Source organism: Columba livia, chromosome 8 (genome assembly GCF_036013475.1).
Source record: "Columba livia isolate bColLiv1 breed racing homer chromosome 8, bColLiv1.pat.W.v2, whole genome shotgun sequence".
NCBI lineage: Eukaryota > Metazoa > Chordata > Aves > Columbiformes > Columbidae > Columba > Columba livia.
Genome location: NC_088609.1, coordinates 26,040,356 through 26,057,827, shown reverse-complemented (window position 1 = coordinate 26,057,827; position 17,472 = coordinate 26,040,356). Strand labels below are relative to the sequence as shown.

Here is a 17,472-nt window from a genome sequence, read left to right as displayed (position 1 = left end):
ATATATACTGAAACTATAAAGCAAGCAACTGCTTAAACAGAGTTTTTTGGGAAACTTGGAAAAGTTGTTCCCTACTAACGCAGGACAGGCCTGGATTTTTTCTCCTCAATCTGGCAAGTGGAGTCAGGGACTCTATGACATAGAGGACACTATTTTATTTCATAGTATTAATGGAATTTTGAACAATGTATACAAATGGAAATGTGACTTAAGTTGTAATTCCAGCAAAGGATACTCTGTAATGCTGCCCAAACCACCCTCGTCTCTTTCTCTGGCTACTCACTGTGCTTGAAGCCTTTCCCACTTGCTTTCCCCTGGGGTTAGACATGTGGCATGTGGCTAACTGCCCTTACAGTAGATGACTTCTGGCAGCTGGACATTTTGCATCTTTCCCAGTTTGTTACAAAGAATGCATCAGATGTATTTATGCTTCTGATAGGTCTTCTAAGAAAGAGAAGCTGAATGAGGAAATAAAGTCCAGCCCTTGGAAAAGCTGCATGGGAAATAAATGTTAGGGCTAGATCACTGATGAAATAAAAAGTCTGGAGAAACACATTTAGAAGTCTGTCAGACGAATTACTACTTTTATCTCATTTCCTTGGCAGCTGGGCTGTTTTGATCTTTCACTTTCTATTAAAAAGAATATACTGGAAGTAGTAAACACTCAGGATCTACTTCTTCCTCCCAGTGTGAACACATTGTTGAACCGCCAAACCAACAGAATGGATTTTCTTTCAGTCACAACATAGGTACCTACTTCTTGCCACCCAAGGGCAAGTTTCCTCAGTTCATCCCATAATGAAGCCTAAGCCCCAGGACACAGCTTCTGTGGAAGATCATGTCTGTATAGTCCTATGCCACTGCACCTCCAAAGGCACAAGGACATCAGGAAGGTCACAGAAAACAGCAGCAGATTTTAGTCTGGTGATCATTTTGAAACACTACTTCTGTCCCTTGCTTATTGTCCCACAGCTCTTCTGTCATAAAACAAAAGATTGAAGGGACTCACTTTTCAGATAAGCCAACTTGAGAAGAAAAGCAACTGACTTAGAATCAAAATGAAAAGATTAAAGAACTTCACAGCAGCACCTGCCATGATGGCAGAAGAAACCACCACAGCATCACCAGTCAAAAATATCTGAACCATTAGTGAAAATCTGGATGAGAAATGACTGCCACTTGAATGTCTCTTCCCACCCTCTACTATTATTCCTTATCTAGGAACAGTATGAGTAAAAGCAAAACAAGCTGCTTTCTGGTCTCACATAAAACTTACCAATATTCACTCTCAGACCAGGAAAATAATATTGGGTCTTTATGGCCAGCCTGAAACCTGCTTCTTCTGTGGATGCAGCCCCAGACTGCAGCCTCCAGACTTGTGCTTAATGAACACATGGAGGCATGCTCTAGCAGCCAATAACGTATGCCCTATCGGGTCTTATTGCTTAAAGAACCGGTAATGCTCCAAAATACAAAGCTGCATATATTGCCACTGTAAAGGTCTGAATATGATCTAGTAATATAGATTGGTCACATAGTCATGGTGAGGTGGATAGAACACTACATAAATCATTCATTTATATGGTACAATGCAGTTACAGTAATAATACTATACATATGGCGAGGGGCCCAACTGGGGAAAAACGTTCTTCAGCACCCTGCACAGTCATTCAAGAGCTCTGTTTTTAACTACTTCTATCAATTATTAGAACTGCACAGTGCACAAGTACATCAGCTTTCCACCTGTGGGAACCTGCCTCCAACACCTTCTTTTCACCCTCTTGCCTGGAACTTACACTTTCAGCATCATTCAGCATCATCCAGCAGAAGCTTTTAGGAATTCTGCCTGTAAAGGGGCTCCAGAAGTAAGGCTGGGGATTCAGATGCTTCATCCAGGGGCTGGAAACGTGATGAAGGCAGCAAAGACAAGGGCTGACTGTGAAAAAATTTAAAAGGATTTTATCAGAAAAATCGCTGGGTGATAAAATGATCAATGAAATTTAATGTAGATAAATGTAAAGCGACACAAATTGCAATCAACAATTCGGACTTTATGCATAAAATACTGGCTCCAAGCTCATTATTGTGTCAAGAAGAAGATCTGGATAGTATATTATAGGTAATGTAAAAGCTGGACAAGTAATACAGATAGTATAACAGATAATGAAAACCTAAACTCAAAGAACAGAATTGTCAGAAAAAAAACAGCAAATTAAATGTTAAGAATCACTGTGAAAGAAATAGAGAGCATGATTGTATCAGTGCATAAATCCACAGAGCCCCTGTATCTGGTTCTGATCCCACTTCTAAAATGGATATAATAGAAATAGAAAAGGGTTGGAGGAGAGTGACAAGGATAATGAAAGCTGCAGAATTACTGCTGGACAGGAGACAACCAAACGTACTGGGATCCTCCAGTACAGAAGACATGCCACAGGGAGGATATGACAGAGACCTATTAAATCATAAGTGGTGTGGCAAGGATAAATGGGAATGCGTTCACTGCTTCTTCTGATATGAGAGCTCAGAAGCATCAATGTGAACAGATGCCACACTCAAAACAATGCAATGTACAGTCAAGCCGTGGAACGCTTTGAAGAAAGATGTCACTGTGGATGCAAAGGTTTGCACAAGTTCAGTAAGTGACTGGATTCTCGGAGAAAAAAAACTCATGATGGTGTCCTAAGTGGAAAAACCCCACAGGCCACTACAGCCTGTTTGTGTTTGGCAGAACATTCCAGAGGGGTATAGCTACATTCTTCAACTTTTGACTACACCTGGGACAAACATATGGGGCTGGATAAGGTTTGGGGTCTAATGTGGCTCATCTTATGCACTTCCCTAACCATTTGCCTTTGGTAGTGGAACAACTACACTGTGTTCACAGGTCCTTCTCCATTCACAGCTCTGCTAGCTGAAAAGGCTGCTAATCATCAGGAACTTGTCATTGCCTCATTCCTGGGGGTTATCTCAAATCTGTTAGCTAAGACTGCTTGTTTATGCCCTTACCTGTTTTAGTGAAAATGAACCCTTCTTAGAATGACAGTACTATTCAAAACAATTAATATAGCCCAGTCCACATTTTGAGGAATGCAGGTTAAGGGTTCTCATCTGAGCAGCTCAATCACCACACTGGACTAGGGAGGCAACAGGCCTCTGGAAAGGCAGGGCAGACTACAGGCCTGTCTTTCCCACAGTCCTTCTTTGAGAAATGAGGAGTATCAAACAGCCCTGGCTCAGGAACTCACAATTTGTGAATGAAGACGGTTGATGACTTTTCAAATCATTCTTTTTTTCATTCCTGTTTGGTTTCATTTTCACTGTTTCTTTGTCAGACCCTTTTCCTCCACAGGAGGTTCAGCTTTGCAAAAAAACTACACAAAATCCCCACATTTAACATGAGATATGTGTCAATCAGTGGCTCATTTAAATATTTTCCTGAAAACATTATCCAAAGGGTTATAAAAAATGGTATGTCTCGAAAGAAAAGTTTTGTGTTTATCTGTCTGCATTAAATTGCAACACACCTCACCGAGGCTTACCAGAAGAGCATGTCTCCCATTCAGAGTTCAACAAAGAAACCAGCACCTTGGAGACTCCGTCTGCCCCTACGGAAGGAAGCAGCATGGCACTCAGCAAACATCCTTGGGGGAAAAGTTAAAAAAGAAAACCATGTGAGATCTTTTACACTCTACTTAATCAATCCAACTAGCATCAATAAGGAACTAAGAATGAAGAGCAGAGCTGTGTGCTAATGAACAAAACTGAAAACTTATCCCAGTCCATTATGCATTTTCATTGTTTCTGTTTTCAGAGTAGATATTGTTTTCATAAGCAGGCAGATTATTAAAACCCAAACTTCCTGGTGAGAGCTGGGACATTACCCATGAACTTGCTTTTGAAGAGAACTGTCCACAGCCAGCAGATGAAAAGGAGAATCTTTACCCCACTAACTCCTCACGATATGAGGTAAAAAAAGTGCTCCTCAAGAGACAGGACTTTGCAAAAACAGTGAATCTTGATGAAACCACTTCACAAATAAGAACAAGGCCAGTTACATACAAAAGCAGCATAACCCACACATCTTGGTTGCGCTAAAAGACAATAGAAACAGACTAAGCACTTTAAAGAAATGGGGAAAAAACCCAGAAAATTTTAATATTTTTCTCTGCATTTATGAGAATGTTCTTTTTTCCAGGGTGTGCATCTGAAAAATCAGGAAAACCTTCCAGCCCAAGAAAAAAAGACTGTTTGACAGAAGTACTGTTTAGAGTGATTCATTTTAAAGTGCTGAACTCATATTCAGAGCCTGAAATCTAGGAACCACCAGCTGGGCTGGGATTCAAAATCACATGGATGGAGTGAGTTTTTGAGCTGTGATGCATTAAGCAGTGGAGGCAACCACTTTTCTCAGCTATTCCATAAGGGAAGGAGGAAAGGAAACATATAAGTATTAAGAAAAGAAGATGTAGCATTGTTGGGTTACCTTATCTTGCACTACTAGAGGCTGAATCAGAGTTTGCATTAAAAAGGAACTTCAAAAATTGAAATAAATCTTTTACTGTGAGCCATTTTAAGATGGAACTGGAATAAAGACAAAATAAATGAGATAAAACTGTGCATATTACATTAGTTTAAAAAGAATGTTTATGTACTGGAAGTTCAGTCATAATAAGAGAGGCAAGGAAAGGTCCTTGTCCCTGCCAAGTATCAGTATTACTGCCAAGGGAGGGATGACGGAGTCCATGTGGCAGGTATATGAGGGAATATCCATAGGTCACATATAACAGGTCACATGGAGGAAGCCTATAACAGAAGGAATTAAATAGCCACAAACTCCTGTACACTGCTTAAGGAATGAAGGGTGTCACAGACCACTTTGATTTTACTTTAGGAGTGAAGAAAAAAACGCTTTCAGCCCTCTGCATCCAGGTAGGGAGATGCCTGAGCTTACAGCCAGCAGTTGCAGCTGCAGACAGCACACAGGAGGACAAGGACACGGTGGCTATTCCTGGCTGTAAGTGGCAAAAGAAATGTAGGCAAAGTAGCATCCCAAGAACAGAAGTGGACCTCAGGATCAGGCAGAAAATCAGCAAAGCAGCTACCAGGAGGGTGTAAAATAAAGCAGGCCTGACCTGCTTTAACTCAGCCTTCACCTTTCTCAGCACACACAGGCACCAACGGGCACCCCTCCTCCTGGAGCCAATGACAGCCGTTGGCTGCACTCATTCCAGAGTAAATTACTCACTTTCTTAGTGTGATTTACACTAGTCTACCTCTTATAGTCACACAGAAATTATAGCAACTTGCATCTTACCAGTATTTACAACCATGAAGCTCTTGAGTTGTGTCAGAGAAACTTGACAAAAAGAGAAAGAACTACAGAAAGCTCAAAAAAAGATCAAAAAGTCTCTGTCAATGTAATAAGGGTATCAGTAAACACACTGATTTCTTCACTGTACTGCTAAAAGTGGCATTGCTATTGTAAACAAATTCATATTTTTAATTCAGTTTACTTAGCATTACCTATGACCTCCATTTACTTTTGCTATTTCTCTGAGTTTGCAAAATGAAAAGCAATAAAACAAGTTTCACTTTTGCTCCCAGGCAGTTTCATTTTCAGAAAAGACTATTAATTTGTTAAAAAAATACACGTTGATTTCATTGAAATCAAAAGCTGGACATATTTCTGCTGGCCTCTGATTTAATAAAAGCTTTTATAGAACACTCAAGTTTAGGTTAAATTAAGTTGACAGAATTTTGATAATGAATATTCAATGGATTTACAGAGAGATTAATTTAGTCCAGATTGTTAGGACAGCTATTGGATAAATTGCAAATTACAGAATTTCACAGAATCACGGAATAGTTGAGGCTGGAAGACACCTCTGGTAACTGCCCAGTGCAAACCCCTACTCAAAGTAGGGTCAGCAAGAACAGGTTGCTCAGGGCTGTGTCCAGTCTAGTCTTGAATATTTCCAAGGACAGAGACTGCACAACCTTTCTGCACAATCTGTTCCAATGTTCCACCACCCTTACGGTAAAAAACGTTTTTTCTAACGTTTAAGCGGAATTTTCTGTATTTCAGTTTGTACCCATTGCCACTTGTCCTTTGACTGGGGGCTTCTGAGAAGAGTCTGGCTTTGTCTTCTTCACGACCCCCATCAGCAGCTGGCCCACACTTTCTCTTGCTGTCTGTGCTGCTGATGTACCTGCAGAAGGCTTTCTTGTCACCCTTTACCAGGTCCAGCTCCCCAACGGCTTTGGCTTTCCTCACTCGATCCCCGCACAATCAGACAGTGTCCCTGAAATCCTCCTGGGTGACCTGACCCTGCTTCCCCCTCTTGTATGCTTCCTTGCTTGCTTTTTTATTTAACAGAAATGTAATATGACAGAAAGCTACACCAGATAGTCTCCTTAACGCAATTGCTTTTCTAGTCCAGTGCAAAGGGGATATCAAAGTCCTGTTTATACATTTTTTAAATTTTTAAATAAAAAAAGTGGAAAAACAATCTCTAAAAAGGCATGGTATTGCGTTTTGTTTTTACAGTGCCTCCCCAGTAACATGCTGTACACCACCAGCTCCTAAAGCCAGAGGTGGACTATAGTGTCGCACTTCCCATCCAGTCATGGTTTGTAAACTCTGAACAGAGACTTATTGGTGAGGAACTGCACTGGGTAGCCTGTACAATCTTCATAAAATAAATTAATGAACAAATAAATATTCCCTGATGGATGAGCCAGCCAGCAAATATCCCATAATTTCCTCCCCAGCCCTATTTCCACAGGTAGGCTGCGGAGCGGACACCTAACTATACTCCCACAAACACGGCTGCCCGAAGACCTTGGGCCCATTTCTCCTTTGCTGTTGAGCCTTTTGCGCTGTGAAGAGCAAATGAAATGTGAAAATAAAAGCCAGTTCTCAGGTATTTTACACCCAGTGTGACACCTGCAGAGAGCAGGACACAAGCATCGCTTCTGCCCCCCTCACTGCTCTCAGGAAGCCCCTTGCAAGTGCTGGGGGTCAGTAATGGCCGCCATTTTGAGAGCTGTGCAATCCTCCCTCAGCCTCCTTCCCCGACATTTACAGCATGGCTTGTACAGTTTTAGTTCAACAAAAATATCAGAAACCACTTTAAATCCTTTTTCCACACCAAAGTACACCTTCTTTGTTACCTGTAGCTCACCATTCCTCTCATAAGTTCCTCAGGTTTCTCTGTGAAATACCAGTTTCCCCTGTTTGGGACTGAGAACTCAGGCTGCCAGCACAGCGGACTGTGGAAGGACGAGTTTGCACGCTCATGGATGGAGCACAACTGCCTGTCTCTGCTCATGAAATTGTATCTAGAGGACAGCCACGTCTTCAGAAAAACACAGATGAAACTTCAGAGGCTCAAAATGACCCACTTACCCCTCAGAGCATTGCCCACATCTTCCCCACAGGAGGGGCTGCTCAGTCACTGCCCACAGCCCGTGCCCGCAGCCTCCCGCCAGAAACAGCCCCGGGCCAGGGCAGCCCTTGGGCAGTGGGATCAAGCCCGACTCCAGGGCAACCGAAGAGCAGAGGGATAAAAACCAATCTATGCAAAATCCCATGATCTTTTAAATCAGCACTGCTACTCTCTGGTGGCCTGAACACACAAGGACTGGGTGCTACTGCACCAGCTTGCAGCTTTTCTTCATAAGATAGAATTAGGTAACAGCAGGTTAATTTAACAGAAGGCTGGTCAGTACAGAATTTCGTAAGGTTGATTGAAATGCGTGTATTCAACAATCTGCTTGGGTCAGTTTTTATCCCAGCTCCATTCCCCTCAGCTTGGCAGCCTCAAATTCACCTCGCAGTGCCACAAAATCCCCATACCTGGCTAGTACCAAATGCACATGCCTCCCTGTCTTTCAGGACACTGGCTGAAGTCCCTGTTTCCTAGGGAGAGATCTTCGGGAGGGACAAATCTAAAGGTCTGTGCAGGCCACTAAACCCACAAACCAATAGCAAGTCTCACTCAATGCCTAATAACTCTTTTACCAAGATGTTTGCTAAGCTATACCTTTCATTCAGATCTTGATTTTCTCCAGTAGCAAATTTCTGGGAAAAAAACCCACCATGCACACACATACAGACAACTTGAAAATCACAGAAATGGCAAGGTCGGTTTCTATTTCCCATTGCCCTGCCCATCTTAACTACTGATATAAATACAGGCCTAGTGTAAGTACACTCGTCAGGTGTGTCGTTAGGAAGAACAAACAGCTGAACAAATATAGGGAAGATTTTGAAGGATTCATGGACGTTGTCCCTTGTCTAGTTCTTCAACCATTTGAAAAAGTCTTGTATGATTAAAGCCTTGCCCTCATCCATATGATCATCCCTGAAGACTGAGATGATCTTCTGTTTTTATTGTGTTTTCTTCCAGATTTTACCACAGCAATCTGGGCACGCGCCCAAAATTAATAAATGAAAATCTCCTCATGCGGCACAGCATCACACACCAGCAGCTAAAATGTTTTCTCTTTCTCTCTGCCCTGAATCCAAATGTGACGTACCCATAGCACAAAGCTGGTGCAGCAGAGGTGGTTGTGTTGTGTGGGACGTCGGAGCTGGTGTCACCAATGAGCGCTGGTGGGTCCAGCTCAGCCCTGGGAGAGGAACGTTCTCCCTTGGAAGAGGAACTGGGAGTACACCCGGGGAAGCTGCTTTGCCTGCAACCAAGCCAGCTGCCTAAGGAAATGCCAGACCTTGCTGCAGCAGGGTCAAATGTAGAATTATGTGGCAGTTTGATAAGCTACAGTACACTAATTTATTGGCTATTTTTAAAAATGTAGAGGAAATTTTATTACGGATTACTTTGCTTTCCTGAAAACTTTTTATAATTAAAAACATCTGGGAGATATTTCAATATATCATAAGCAAGAGGAAATCCAAAGCACGTGACTTCTAAGAAAATGATGCAAATACCTTTCTGTGCCAAAATTTACAGTAATCTGTTTTTCTTATTTTGCTATGGCAGGGAGGGAGAATGAATGCAAGTCAACAATGAGAAAATTACCCGTATAAACAATATTAGGAGCACTGTTTCATTTAAAATACTATTTAAAAAAAAAGAAAAAAAAACACTAAAATAGATTTGGCTTCCCCTCACAACTCTACCCCCCAACTAATTAGTCTCCAGGGAATATACCCTTCTGGAGTAGATAAATTGATGACATCAATCCTGAAAATATTAGGATGCTATCAGTAAGGAAGAAGTAAAGGTATAAGAATATGATTGAGATGGTTGTAGGTAAAAGAAACTACTGGTTTATTCTGCTGAATACTATGCTGCTTAATTCATATCACTAAATACCTACAGCCTGTATGGCAGTTTTTAAGAAACAAAACAAAATAAGCCACCAACAGAGTTCAACATAGCATTAAATACCTTAGTCTGAGTAATCTGTTGTCTTATAAAATGCAGTAAGATTTATGGGGTCTAAAAACAAACACAGCCAAAAAGCTTTACAAGAAATCCTCAACACAGTTACTAAAAACCTCAACAACTAATTACCAAGTCCACAATAAATGAAATAATGCATGAGGAGAATAGTGAAAATGTTCATAACCAAATCTAAAAGTCATGAGAAACTTGAAACTGGTGTTGGGTTCACTGGAGAGACATAGAAAAACAAAGCTGAACTGTCCCAGAGTTCAAGGTGGTTTATATTTAGAATTTCAGTTGAATGCATGGGCAACTGTCGTAAAGTTTACTGCTGCAACTTCACCCAGACTCACTATTTCAATCCAGGATTTTCATTCAGTGCTACAGTAGGGTTTGTCCAGACCTGTTGCTCTTGAGAATGAAGTTGGCCTGATATGGAGAATATTCATTTTCCTTTGCCCACCAGCCTGGCCGGGTGGAATGAGCCCCTGGCGCCCAGTGCTGCCGCTGGCCTGGCCTGCCTTTGCCTCTGACAGCCCTGGCTGTCCAGTCAGGCCAACCCAAAACATCCTTCACTGGGGGAGCGGAGTAACATACCTGGTGTATGTTGCCAAATCCTACAACTTGGGCTGAGCCAACTGCCTGTGGAAATCAGTGATTTTGTTATTAAAACCACCTTGTGTGATATTTTACTGGCCCTTTACTTTCTTCTAAGTTTTAGTGGTAATAAAATAGTTACAAAAGCTGTCATTTAAATTTTTGAGATCATTATCATGGGCTATCTGAACTAATCTTATATGTTACAACAAATTTGGCAAATCCCGCCTTTCAGTGTTATTGTTTCAGGCTCTTCACAGACTCAGGTATAACTTACTGCATTGGCAAGACTCATATCACATTTTAGAGGTTTTTTCCCCGAGTACTAATGACTTTGTTTAAAAAACAAAGTGAAAATCTTTTGAAGAACATGATGAGAATTTAAAAGAAAAAAAAATAAAATAAAACAGAAATTAATCCAGCCCAAATAGAGCCCTAATTATGAAATTATAATATGTCAAGTTTTAATATTTAGAGAAAATGCAGTGCTTGCTGGTGAACTGTACTATATAATTTAGGGAAGAGATGATGAACTATGTTCTCACAATTTCAAAGGCATTTATTTTGTTGAAATAACTTTGGGTTACGTACTTTGTGGCAATGAATGTCTTTTAGCAGCACTATGTGCAAAGAAGGCCCAGTTCTGATTGAGTACTCTGATTAGGACTGTAATGTTGCCAATGCACCAAAACAAAGATAAAGACTTAGTTCTTGATATTTCCTTGTATTTTGAAAACACTTTGGAGGGAGAAAAAGAAAGTATTTCATGCTATTAAACAACACACGCCCCTTAATCAATTGCAGTGAAGGAATTGTGATAATGAATATTCGTGGACCAAGTCTGAATTCTGCCAATATGTGTAATAATTGCATTTGACAATCAGGCATTGATCCTTCTTCTGCAGAGGAATAATACCTAAACTAGACTTCACATAATATCAAGTATGTTTGCATTTTTAATGAACAATTTTGATCTTATAGGCTGCCTGCAAAGTAAAATGTTTATTATTAGCAATGATGATTGTGGTTGGTCATTTAATCACCTGATACTGTATCTGTTCTCTGTTTCTGAATGAACTGATACATCTTGTGGAACAAACCAACCTCTACCCAAACAAAAACTATTCAAGTAAATGTTGGCAAACAGTGAGTACAATGGGATATCAGTTTTCGTGAACCAAGCAACAATTCTGACAAATGTTCGGAAACATTGTTTGGGCAATATTCAAGCAGCTCTGTTACACAGTATTTTTAGTGTAATAGAAAAGACTCATTAACATTTTCCTATGAGAAATCTGAGTTTGTAAGGATATTATATTTTCATGGCATTATCACAAATTGAATCCCTTTATCCAAAATAAATTAAACATTTGTTTCCTGGAGTACAATACTGGAATGAAAGAACAAGTCAAATAGCTTAATCAATAACTTTTTAATTTTAGGACTTGTCAGCTTTCCCTTTCTGTTTCAGATTTTTCCCTTCTAGCATCAACGATGACAGATTGAAGGGATATGTAAATGGGTGAAATGCCTCAAATTTGCAATTCGGTTGGAAAATATGATTTCATTTGGGAAATCTCACCTCTGCAGAAAAGTGTAAAAAAGTTCCAAGGTGTAATTGCAACAGGTGAAACAATCTTCTGGCCTAATAGCACCTGTCAGGGACACACTGGCACTGGCATTTTGTACATACTGGCACAGAAACCATTGCTGGGGAAAGGAGGGAGGAGCTGGTGCTGCAGGACCAGCACAGCCTGCCAGTTCCAACCCCCAACCCAAATCCCTCTCACAAGCCCTACGATAGGATTTTTACTAAAATGATTGACTATTCACAATGACAGGCACTGCCGTTGGGCAGCACTATTGTGATTCTTCCCATTTGGTGGGCACCAACAAAAGGGAGCTGCAACGTTTTCTACTACTACACCTGATTTTGGAAGAGGTCATCCCTGTCTGTGACTTCACATTGACACAGGGTTACACTGAGGTGGCATGCATGGCTTTTTATACATGTCGCTAAATGTAATCTGCACTTTTATTCTGTGGTGAGTCTGCAGCGCAAGAGAGAACCTGAGCATGTGTTTCCCTGAGCTGGATCTCAGGTGTCCAGACAATACAGTGAATTTGACTGAGCTTTTGATCAGTATACATAAAACGACCAATGAGTGCATAAATGAAGAGATTCTATATAATTACAGAAAAATAGCATGGTTGTTTCTAACACTAAAATGACAGATGATCTGTAGGAAACATACTTAGAAACCGAGTGCTAAAAACAACAGTGCAATGCTGTGCAGTAAGAAGAAAACAGTTACTCTTCTCCCTTAATCAGATGAGAACAACAAAGCCAGGGAGGTGGGACTGGAACCAGATCTCCCCCCTCTTGTGTGGTTTCCTGACAGATGATCAGTTCATTTTTAACTCTTCAGGAGTCCAGTCAGGTTATGGTACTTTAATATCTTGTCTTCTGCTTCTTTCTTTCACCATGCTTTCCATACTCCCACTGTGCTGTGTCTCATCTGCCCTCACCACACTGCCTCCTCATTTAATCACGCATCAGAAGTCTCCTTCTACCCTCCCATCTCACTACACTGAGTCTAATTTTCTCATTCACAGAGGAGGCTGGCCTCTCCTCCCTGCTTTAATTATGACTCTGCATCAAAAATAAAAATAATAAAAGCTAATTTTCCTGACACAGAAGTTATTGATGCTCTGGCCCTGGAGAAACATACATGCTTTTATTTGAAGTCATTTTAAACATTTTGTTTCTACCAAAAATATGAATTTAAGTAAATGAGAGCGGGGAACGCACCTTCTTTTTTTGGCTGGCTGGCTTGCCCCCTTGGAGCTTTGCTTTGGGTGTGTAACTGAGAGACGGCCACTCATGCACGAAGAATAGAGGCTTAATTAATTGGATTGGAATAGTAAAATGGTGTACTTGATGTGGGTAAGGCACATTCCGCACTTTTTGCCCATAAAGAATGTGACATTTTTGTGGAAGTGTTGAAGAGTGGGTCCAGGAGCCATCAGATGGATGAGACTTCATTAAATAGGTACAGCAGGGAACCCCTAGTCCTGTATCTCACACAGATTTTTCCCCACGCATTCATTTAATTAACTCTCAATCTGTATCTATGGTTCCAGAACAATTCTATTTAATTTTTATGTTATATGTTATATGTAATTTATGGTACATAATAAATAGTCTGTGAGAGGTGGAGCCATGCGTGGTTTGAAACAGGTTTTTCCATGTCCAAATGAAGCTGCCGCAGAAATCATTTTTCACTTCTGCCAAACTTAAGGCTCCATTTTTTTCTTTTCAGCCTTGAAAAAAGTTGTTAAAAAATCCCAAATCATCCAGCAAAGTTTATCGGGTTTCAATAAAATAGTGACTTCATTGTTAGCAACAGCTTATTTCAACCTTTTCATAAAATAGCTCCTTTTTACATTATAAGCATTACATACAAAATAAAAATATATGGCTTCAAAATTCTGTTTAATGATATTTATTATAAAAATAAATTAAAAGGCATTTTGGGCCCTCTCTCATTTCCTCATAAAGTGCACTGTGCCTCTTTTTAAACTATAGTGGTGCTGAGGTGGGGAATTCAGTCTCAGAAATGCCTCTTGCACTCTGCTGCAGTTTAGTAGGGGAAGGAGTAGGTTCCTAGGGGTAACTTCAACTAATAGTAACAAGAAATCACATGGTTTTGTGGGCAGCAAGTATTTTAGAAGACAATGCAATATGATTTTTCTTTAAAAATGCATCCTTTGTAAGCTCACTCATTGTTTCCTTTTGGGTTTCCAAGACACATCTTTTAAAGCTTCCTGAAGCAGCCTATCACATGTGGCAGCCCTTAACTTTGTTCCATCTTGCAGTATTTTAGGCCAGGAATACACACTGTTGCTCCTGGAGTGTACTGTCCACAGTCCGTGTGGGTTTTTTAACCACCTTTCATTCAAGGTCAAAGTGCAAGCAGCATTCTTATTGCATCTATCTCCTTAAGGACAGTGGCCTGGCAATATTATCTTTTTTTTCCCATCATGGGAGATATTTCAGTGTGGAGATCTTTACTGTTGATATCCTTTTTCTTTGAAGCTACTGAGCTCTACAAAGCTGTTCCTCATGTTCAGAACAGCCTGAATTAGAAAATAAAAGGATATATGATGAGCCATAAATGTTTAACAGCTGAGGAACTTTTGGTAGTAGCCATCAAGGCCTCCTTCATTTTCTCAGTCAGTGACCCAGTTTATACACTAGTGGAACCACAATTCTGCCATTCCTTGTGAAGGTGAGGGTCAGGGTTTTTTCCTACATCACAGATGTCATTATTAGAGTTACTCAGACACTCTGATGTGAATACTTGAGTACTCCGGGCAGTTAACTATTGCTAGCTGTGTTGAACCCTTGAAGAGCTACCACCTAGAAATGCTAAATCAAGTTGTAACAATTATGATAGGCAGTGACAGTTATGGTTTAAAAGAAAGAATTGTTTGAACCAAGTAAAATGGGTAATAAGAAGTAATTTCCCCCTTCTCCAAGTTATTCCAGACCAAGTACTTTAGCACTGTCCTATAAGGGTCTGCAGGCCCAAATGCTGCATGTGCTGGGCAACTTTGAAAATGTGGCTATTATTACAGCTAACCATCCCATGTATACACCGCCTCACCTTATATAAATTATGTAAACATCTTGGTTCTACAAGTTGGAGCTGGAAATCTGCAAACCATCTCATGAGACTGTCAGTTGCTGGTTGAGCTGAAAAAATATTGCGATGCCTAGGTTTTGTTGTGGTAGTCTGGCATTTCACAGTCAGGCCTGGGCAAAATCGGGATGACCACACATTTGCAAAAAAATGAGGAAAAGAGAACGAAAAAGAATTTCTCTGTAAATCTTATAAACATCAAGGAAATGTGCAGGTATGAGGCACTACAAGTGGTTTGTTCTTTCATTATCTGCCAATTCTTAAAACGAAAACATTTAAAGTTCCCTTGCCTACTTCGTAGAGACGCCTCGTACGAAAAAATCTATCCATACTATATGAGTTCTTTGAATTCAGGAATAAGATGAATTTAGTAAGTACAGCTGCAATAATTAGTGCAGCCAAGGGATCCCCATTGATAGCAGCAGACAAAGTCTCATTTAATAACAGCCTTAAGTTAATAGTGTACTGCTTTCCAACAGAAGGGACAACAGGGAGAAAAATGTACAATGTATTCATTTTTATTCTAAAGCCATTTTAAGTCTAAGTATCATGGTTCCAAAAGTGGCCTATGTTTTTATGAACTGGGAACAGGCTCCATCCTCATTTCTTTTAATCGACGAATGTGAGGGTAGAAAAAAGCAACCAAAGAAACAGTGTGTATAACAAATTAGAGAGAAAGGAGGTTGATATACTTTCAAGACAGTGATACAGCAGTCCATGCTGAGTTTACAGTGCTTGTGGTTTATAGCATGTGCCATAATTACTTCAGCTTAGAACTGCGTTGACTTTGAAAATCCAGAAACAGTTACTGAGGCTATAAAAAGTGAGACTTTGACTTCAGTGAATTTGCTCCAAGAGGGACAAGTTAAACTTAAAAATGAAATTTCAACTTGCATGCTGTTTTCTGAGGTAGGTCCAGGAAAAATGTCTTTGGTTCAGCCACCTATTTTGCTGTGTAAGTAGGACTGATATCAAAATCTTAAACCAGAAACCATGTAGAGAGAAAGTTACGTTACACAGAAAAGACAGACATGAGCAGCTTCCATAGAAAAATGAGAAGGTATTTTCTGTTGAAAAACATTATTTATGCAATTAGTAGTTGACTTACTGAACCTTTATATTAAGATGGTGTTCTAAGACAAAGGAATCTGCTAATCTCACTTGAAGCATAAATATAGAGCTAATTATGGCAGCTGACAGAAGTGATGGGTCAATCTTCAGTCAAAGGAAAGCTGGAAGAAGGGGAAGAGGGTACCCAAACATTTCCAATCTCAACCACTTTCAGTCAGAAAATAAAATAAAAGAAGGAGAAGCACAAGATTCCCCAAACCAATTGCTTTTTCTACAGCATGATGACACCATTTGAACCTAAGGTAGCAAAAATTCATCCATCTCATGACTTGGCTTCCCTAACAAACCACACAGTAGCTATTTGCATAGTAATATAGCTGAAGTCCTACGATGACATGTACCTTTCCCAGCAAGTCTTAAGTCACAGACACAAATAGCCATCATTCAGGAAACTGGCAAGACCTGATAGTTACCAGTCCATTGAGAAACAATTTGGAGCAAGCACGTTTACTACTAAAGGTGAGGTCTCTGAGGTACACAGTACCACAAGAAAGGTGCAGCGACTCTCTAGTTTAAATACAAAAGCATTATCTTACAGTATTCAGGTATCTAATGGGAAACACTCTTTTGTTCTTGGTCTCCTGCTGACTCTCCCTCTACTCCTTGAGGTCATAACCAAGCTTGCCAAAACTGCTTTCAGCACAAAAAACGTAGTATGATTGTTCCCCTTATTCTGCTTCTCACCCCTTCTGGTAATATTTGGTGAGCCTTCATGCCATTGCTGTTGCTCACAAAGTCATATGCTAGCTACATCCTCTAAGAAATTAGAGGTTTTGCTGTTGAGTGAGAAGCTGCAAGATATCTGAACGTCAGGTGAGGTGTGAGTGAGCTCTGCCTGAAAGCCAGGATGTTCAGGATGTTGCTGAAGCACCTTTAACACAGTCCTGAGTTGGCACACAGAAGCACTGCACGGGACCAGGTCAGTGCTAAACACGCTCTGTATGATGGTTCATGGTTCTTTCTGAGGTACGCCGTGCACTTTGGCTTCCTAATGCCAATCAGGCCCACCATTCTGAAAGGTTGTGCAGGATGATGTGGATTTGTTTGTTTGTTCATTTCCAGGTGTGATTTGTATCTAACTAATCTTCCCTAATCACATGAAATAATTGTGTGTTGTGTAGGTGAACATTTATATCAGTAGTGCAGCTGTGCTTGACCTGCATGCTTCACACGTAATGCACATCCACAACGGACATTTTACATGTGAACAATATAAATGGTGCCAAATTTTCATGCGAGTACAGAGGAGAAGTTATGTGCTAGTGTAGAAAAAATTTCAATGCTGACTTGATGGGCAAAGGAACTTTTATGTACTTGGACAAGTACAGGGTGTGGGTGAAAAAGCTATATCTGTACACTGTGTTTTGGAGTCCTCAGTTCATATGAGGGTTGGAAGGGTCTGCCGTGAAATACTTTGGTCAAGAGTCCCATCACTTGCATACTTCCATTGCTAACCTGCATTTGAGTAGCCATAGCACAGATGTAGGATGGAATTCTGGGCTCAGACTGGTCATACCACATGTCAGCAGCGCATGAAGAGACCGAGCTGTGCAGCACAACACGTATCGCTGATCAATGTCACCCCAGGGTCTCTTCATTCAGGACCACATTCTCTCATCCTA

General features: G+C 40.5%; 1 protein-coding gene across 49 annotated transcripts in view; it reads right to left on the bottom strand.

Annotated features, from left to right (window-relative positions):
- Positions 1–17,472, bottom strand: part of LOC135580042 (uncharacterized) — a 494,152-nt gene that overhangs the window by 189,714 nt on the left and 286,966 nt on the right. For 45 of the 49 annotated variants that reach the window (XM_065071243.1, XM_065071198.1, XM_065071196.1 and 42 more), the window contains 2 exons: positions 3,543–3,644; positions 1,797–1,936 (listed from right to left, as the gene is read on the bottom strand). The exons of 1 other annotated variant lie outside the window; for it this stretch is intronic. The gene's annotated coding sequence lies outside the window, so the exon portion shown is untranslated. Of the gene's footprint in view, positions 1–1,796; positions 1,937–3,532; positions 3,645–17,472 lie in introns of all 49 variants that reach the window. 3 more of the 49 variants (XM_065071203.1, XM_065071223.1, XM_065071208.1) reach the window with 2 other exon arrangements.